The 7,168-nt window shown below is 41.0% G+C and overlaps 1 pseudogene; it reads left to right on the top strand.

The window, feature by feature from the left end:
* The first annotated feature begins 3,151 nt into the window (after nt 1–3,151).
* On the top strand, nt 3,152–3,598 carry LOC105520149 (annotated as a pseudogene).
* The last annotated feature ends 3,570 nt before the right edge of the window (nt 3,599–7,168 follow it).

Genomic DNA, 7,168 nt, shown 5'->3' with positions numbered 1-7,168 from the left:
CCTAATAGTAAAGAGTAGTCCTTTTGAAAGCTCCCAAATTTAGGAGGAAGAGGGGAACAAGTGCCCTTTTGTTTTGTTTTTTGCCTGCCTAACCATAAAAGATTCAGTTAATATCAGAGTGTCAGTATTTCTGTAACCTACTGTATATACCATCAAGAAAAAAAAAAATGCAAGCCACAAAAATCACCTAAAATGCATATTTGTGAGGACTAACAACTTATAGAACAGATATTTGCTGACCACATAAAGAAAAGAGCAACCTGGTCTGTATTTTGGTCTTGACACTAAATTCATAATACAAAACTTCAGACAGGAAGGAAGTAAATTTCAAGAACAATATGAAAACCACAGAACACAAATAATGAATGGAACTTGTAATCATGTTTTCATACTTCCAGATTTTTGCACACATAGAAAGAGGTGTTTTAAGGCAACTTTAACCTTTCCCCTTCAGCCTGATTTTCTAAAGGAAGATCAAAGAAAAGCGGTTTGAACTCACACGTTCCTTCGGTTATGCAACACTGATTTAGACATTACACTTCAAAACTCTAGCCATTACTTCAGCATGCACCAATCCAAATATCATTCCAGTCCTTTGAAGCCGCCTTAATGGTATCTTCCATTTGCAACTAACACTTTGGTAGTCAAAAGATCTTACTCAGGGTAGATGTTAATGTAAAACCACTCAGACTACACTGACACACACGCCTGGAAGCAGACGAGAAGGTGTTCAGAAGTCAATGTAACACCATTATAGAGAGTGTCGGCCTAGTGGCTGTCATAAACACTTCCTAATCACTCAGACATAAAAACTGGATTCTCTTTATTATTTTATTACAAGCTGGTAGGTGTTCAATTGAAAAGTGAAGAGAGAAAACAGTGTAACAGATAAACCAATTTTGGCTCATCGCCTCTTTCCACTTTTAAAAGACCGAATTTGTTACATTTTAATGGCATTGTAAACCTATCTTGATTTAATCCATTGATTAAAGAAGATAGATTTGCAATAGACAGTTAACCAAGGAAAAACTGTTTACATTAAATAGAAGCCTAGAAGATTTTTCCATAAAATAGGTATCATATTAACTTGTAAGATTAACAAGATGATTTTTTTTAATGACTGACAACATCAGTGGCAGCAGTAAGTGGAACAGCTATAACTCCCAGATGCTGCAAATGGAAATATACAATAATACAGCCTATTTGGAAAACCCTTGGGCAATTTCTTTTTTTGGGGGGGGGCGTGCAATTTCTAATAAAGTTAAATATATGCCACCTACCCTGTGACTAAGCAATTCCGCTAGATATCTTAACGACAAAAAAAAAAGAGTCCATATATCTATAAGAATGTTCATAGACACTTTATTCATTATAGGCAAAGGCCAGAAACACATAGTCCATCAAAAAGAAAATAAACAGATTATGGTATACTTAAATAGTAAAATAAAACACAACAATAAAAACAAACAAAAAAGGCAAACTACTATGATATAGCAACAACACAGATGAATCTAAAAAATATATGTAGCAAAAGAGGACAGATGCAAAAGAGCACATAATGTGTGCCTCTATTTATATGAAGTTCAATGCATGTAAAACTAATACGGGGTCAGAATAGTGGTTATCTTATCCTGGAAGGAAGAGAAATATTGACTGCAAAATTTTATGAGTACAAAATGTTTTACATTTTCTCCCCGATGGTGGTTTCATGCACTTGTATATGTATACACACAAGCATGCATACAGACGTATATAAACACACATGTATACAAACACATGCACACCGGTAAAAATCATCAAACTATAGACCTGAGATTTGTGCATTTCATAGTATGTACATTATCTTTATTTTTTAAAAGATATTATCAGGTGTGGTGGCTCATGCCTGTAATCCCAGCACTTTGGGAAACTGAGGCGGTAGACTGCTGGAAGTCAGGAGTCTGAGACCAGCCTGACCAACATGGTGAAACCCCATCTCTACTAAAAGTACAAAAGTTAGCTGGAAGTGGTGGCGGGCACCTGTAATTCCAGCTACTTGGGAGGCTGAGTCAGGAGAATCACTTGAACCCAGGAGGTGGAAGTTGCAGTGAGCCAAGATCGCCCCACTGTACTACAGCCTAGGTGACAAAGTGAGACTCCATCTCAAAAATAAAATAAAATAAAAAGATAACTGTCATAAACAAATTGTGGCATTCCATACAATGAAGTATTATTCAGCATTTGAATAAGCTATCAAGTCATGAAAAGACATGAAAGAACCTTAAATGCATACTACTAAGTGAAAGAAACCAAGCTGAAATGGCTACCTACTGTGTGATTTCAACTATATGGAAAAGGCAAAAGAATAGACACGGTAAAAAGATCAGTGGTGCCCAGGGCTTATCAGGGAGGGAGTGATGAATACATAGAGAACAGAGGATGTGTAGGGCAGTGAGACTATTCTGTGTGATATTACAATGGTGGATACCTGTCAAAACACACAGAAAGTATACCACCAAAAACCAGGCCAGGTACGGCGGCTCACACCTGTAACCCCAGCACTTTGGGAGGCCGAGGTGGGCAGATCACTTGAGGTCAGGAGTTCCAGATCAGCCTAGGTAACATAGCGAAACCCCATTTCTACAAAAAAATAGAAAAATTAGCCAGGCATGGTGGCATGCACCTGTAGTCCCAGCTACCCAGGAGGTTGAGGTGGGAGAATCACTTGAGCCCAGAAGGCAAGGGCTACAGTGAGCCAAGATCGCACCACTATACTCCAGCATGGCCAACAGAGCAAGACTCTGTGTCAAAAAAAAAAAAAGGAAAAAAGTATACCACCAAAAATGAATCCTACTGTAAGCTATGGACTGTGGGTGACAATAATGTATCAATGCATCAATTCATGTTCATGGATTGTAACAATTTTACCACTCTGGTGCTGGGGGTGTTGACAGTGGGAGAGGCTGTGCACAATGTGGGGGCAGGAGTTTTATGGGACCTCCCTATACTTTCTACTCAATTTTGCTGTGAACCTAAAACTGCCCTTAAAAATAAAGTCTGTCTTTTTTTTTTCTTTTTTTTCTTTTCCTGTTAGGTGAGAGCTGCACGAGGTGAGGGTCTCAGACGCCGTTTCTTGTTTTCATCACAAAGACAGAACAGCCCCGCTGCAGAGATGGTCAACGTACCTAAAACCCAAAGAACCTCCTGTAAGGAGTATGGCAAGCATCAGCCTCACAAAGTACCACAGTATAAGATGGGCAAGGATTCTTTGTATGCCCAGGGAAAGAGGCACTATGATCGGAAGCAGAGTGGCTATTGCGGGCAGACAAAGCCAATTTTCTGAAGAAGGCTAAAACCACAGAGGATGTGTAGGGCAGTAATACACATTAGCACATATTAGATTGTGCTAAGGCTGGAATGTGTTGAGCCTAACTGCAGATCCAAGAGGATGCTGGCCATTAAGAGATGCAAGCATTTTGAACTGGGAGGACATAAGAAGAGAAAGGGCCAAGTGGTCCAGTTCCAAACTTTGGGATATTTTTCTTTTAATTTTGAAGAGACAATGTTGAAGCCACAGAAAAATTACCTGAGGGAAAAGAAATACAGTGATATGCTTTAAAAATAAATAAATAAATTTTTTTAAAAGTCTGTTTTTTAAAAGGTATCTATTAAAGAACTTGACCTAGTTAAATATAACCCTTAATTTTTTCAAGTGTAAAATAAGACTAACACTAACTAGTAAAATTGACAGGATAATACATAATATATGCAATATGCCTAAAATAATGTATGGTGCATTCTGAATATTCCAGTTATAACTTTTTTTTTCATATTCTACAAAATTTTACTAGGCAGCACAAGTGTTAAAACTCCTTCCTCTTGGCCAGTAGCGGTGGCTCACGCCTGTAATCCCAGCGCTCTGGGAGGTCGAGGCGGGAGGATCACGAGGTCAGGAGATCGAGACCATCCTGGCTAACACGGTGAAACCCCGTGTCTACTAAAAATACAAAAAATTAGCCGGGCGTGATGGCGGGCCCCTGTAGTCCCAGCTACTCGGGAGGCTGAGGCAGGAGAATGGCGTGAACCCAGGAGGCGGAGCTTACAGTGAGCCAAGATCTAGCCACTGCACTCCAGCCTGGGCTAACAAGAGCGAAACTCCATCTCAAAAACAACAGCAGCAGCAACAAAACTCCCTCAGGTCTGATCCTGGGTTAAAAAAAAAAAAAAGAAAGAAAAAAAAACCCTCCCCCAGGCATCCCGTCATTCTTTGGGGGCTCTACAGCCATTCATTTATACCTCTATCCTAATACTGATCAAACAGATCAAGGTTTTTCAACCTCAGCACTACCGATGTTTTGGACTCAACAATTCTTAGTTTGGGGAGGCTGTCCTGTACATTATAGGATGTGTAGCAGTATCTCTGGCTTCTATCTACCACATGCCAGCTGCAATCCCCAGTCATGACAATGAAAAAAAATAGCCAAATGGCCCCTCGGAGAACAAAATTACTCCTGGTTGGGAACCACTGACATAGACTGCAAATATTTAGTGACATTTCCCCCAAGTAAGAAATTATCTCCTCAAGACAGTGCTCAGGTCTTAGTTTATCTGTATCTCATAATACTTGACAAAGACCCAAACATTTCAATGTGGCTGAATGGAAAAATTATGGTACTATTCTAATAAAAATATAGATGTTAGCAGGAAGGGCTAGAGTGGAAATAAAATAGATTTAAAGCAAAGAGCAAGAAATTGTTATTTGGGGAATTTCTCAGATTGAGTTTCTAGCATACTTAGAATTCAAAAGCAGACAATTAAACCAATGAAAAAATAGAGTATAAGAATTACCCACACATCTATGGTATTATTCCAATTAACTGGGTAAAGAATGGTCTTTTCAGGAAATGGTGCTGAATCAATTGGGTATCATTATTCTAAAAATAGAGATAAATAAGAAATAAAGCTTAGGCAGATGGACTGCTTTGGGCCAGGAGTTCAGGGCCAGCCTGCGCAACATAATGAGAGCCCCTCTCTACAAAAAAAAAAAAAAAAAAATTTAAGTAGCCGGACATGGTGGCACATGCTTATAGTACTAGCTGCTCAGGAGTCTGAAGCAGGAAGATCACCTGAATCCAGGACTTGGAGGCTGCAGTGAGCTATAACGGCACCACTGCACTCCAGCCTTGGCAACAGAATGAGACTCTGTCTCTAAAAAATAAGGAAACGAAATGAAAAAGAAATAACCCTGACCCCATCTCATACCATACACATACAAAATTTGGGGGTTTTTTTGGTTTGTTTTTTGTTGTTTTAATGAATCTTAAACCTAAAGGTAAATACAACCCTCTAAAAGAAAAGGAATTATTTTTTTTTTGAGACAAAGTCTCACTCTGTCGCCAGGCTGGAGTGCAGTGGTGATCTTGGCTCACTGCAACTTCCGACTCCCGGGTTCAAGTGATTCTCCTGCCTCAGCCTCCCAAGTAGCTGGGCTTACAGGTGTGAGCCATCACGCCTGGCTAATTTTTGTATTTTTAGTAAAGATGGGGTTTCACTGTGTTGGCCAAGATGGTCTCGATCTCCTGACCTCAGGTGATAAGCCCGCCTCAGCCTCCCAAAATGCTAAGATTACAGGCATGAGCCACCATGCCCAGCCTTTTTTTTTTTTTTTTTTGAGACAGAGTCTCACTCTGTCACCCAGGCTGGAGTACAGTGGCGCGATCTCGGCTCACTGCAACCTGTGCCTCCCGGGTTCAAGCAAGTCTCATGCCTCAGCTACCCAAGTAGCTGGGATTATATGCACATACCATCATGCCCAGCTAATTTTTGTATTTTAGTAGCAATGGGTTTCACCATGTTGGCCAGGCTAGTCTTGAACTACTGACCTGAAGTGGTCCACCTGCCTTGGCCTCTTAAAGTGCTGGGATTACAGGCATGAGCCACCACACCCAGCCTAAAAGAATATTTTCATATCCTTGCAGTAAACAAAGATACAAAAAGAAATAATAATAGAGTAAAAGATAAAAAATCTGAACCACAATACTACTGCGTCAAATTTAAATGACCTGGGTTTGATGACAGTGCTATGGCTATACATTTATTCTTAGGAAATTATACTAAATAATGTATGAAAACAGGCCAGGCATGATGGCTCACGCCTGTAATCCCAGTACTTCGGGAGGCCGAGGTGACTGGATCACTTGAGGCCAGGAGTTCAAGAAGAGCCTGGCTAACATGCCAAAATCCCATCTTTACTAAAAATACAAAAAATTACCTGGGCATGGCGGCACATGCCTGTTGTCCCAGCTATTCAGGAGGCTGAGGCAGGAAAATTGCTTGAACCCAGGAGGCGGAGGTTGCAGTGGGCGAGATTGCGCCACTGCACTCCAGCCTGGGCGACAGAGCGAGACTCCATCTCAAAAACAATAATAATAATTTATGGAAATTATGGTTCAGAAAATATATGCATAGATACACAGACTGAGAGAATGACAAACAAATAAGGCAAAATCCATGATTGGTGAATCTCCATGATGGGCAACAGGAATACCTTGTATACATTATAAAGTTTTCTGGAAGTTTGAAATTTATTGCAAAATAAAAAGCATTTTTTGAAAAAGGGTCTTACTGTGTACTGTGATGCCCAGGCTGGAGGGCAATAACATGATCATAGCTCACTGTAGCCTTGATCTCCCAGACTCAAGTGATCCTCTCCCCTCAGCCTCCTGAGTTGCTGGAACCACAGGCACATGCCACGAGGACCGGCTAATGTTTTATTTTTGGTCGAGACGGGATCTCACTATGGTGCCCAGGCTGGTCTCAAACTTCTAATCTCAAAGGCTCCTCCCACCTCAGCCTCCCAAAGTGCTACGATTACAGGCATGAACCACTGTGCCCAGCCTAAAAAGTATTTTTTTTTTTTGGAGATGGAGTCTTGCTCTGTCACCAGGCTGGAGTGCACTGGTACAATCTCGGCTCCACCTCCCAGATTCAAGTGATTCTCCTGCCTCAGCCTCCCGAGTAGCTGGGACTACAGGCGCCCGCCACCACACCCGGCTAATTTTTGTATTTTTAATAGAGACGGGGTTTCACCATGTTGGCCAGGATGGTCTCGATCTCTTGACCTTATGATCCACCCACCTCGGCCTCCTAAAGTGCTGGGATTACAGGCATGAGCCACCATGCCAAGCCT

Source organism: Colobus angolensis, unplaced genomic scaffold (genome assembly GCF_000951035.1).
Source record: "Colobus angolensis palliatus isolate OR3802 unplaced genomic scaffold, Cang.pa_1.0 Scaffold37, whole genome shotgun sequence".
NCBI classification, from domain to species: Eukaryota; Metazoa; Chordata; class Mammalia; order Primates; family Cercopithecidae; genus Colobus; species Colobus angolensis.
Note: the sequence above shows the minus strand (reverse complement) of the source record. Positions and strands in the feature narration are given on the sequence as shown.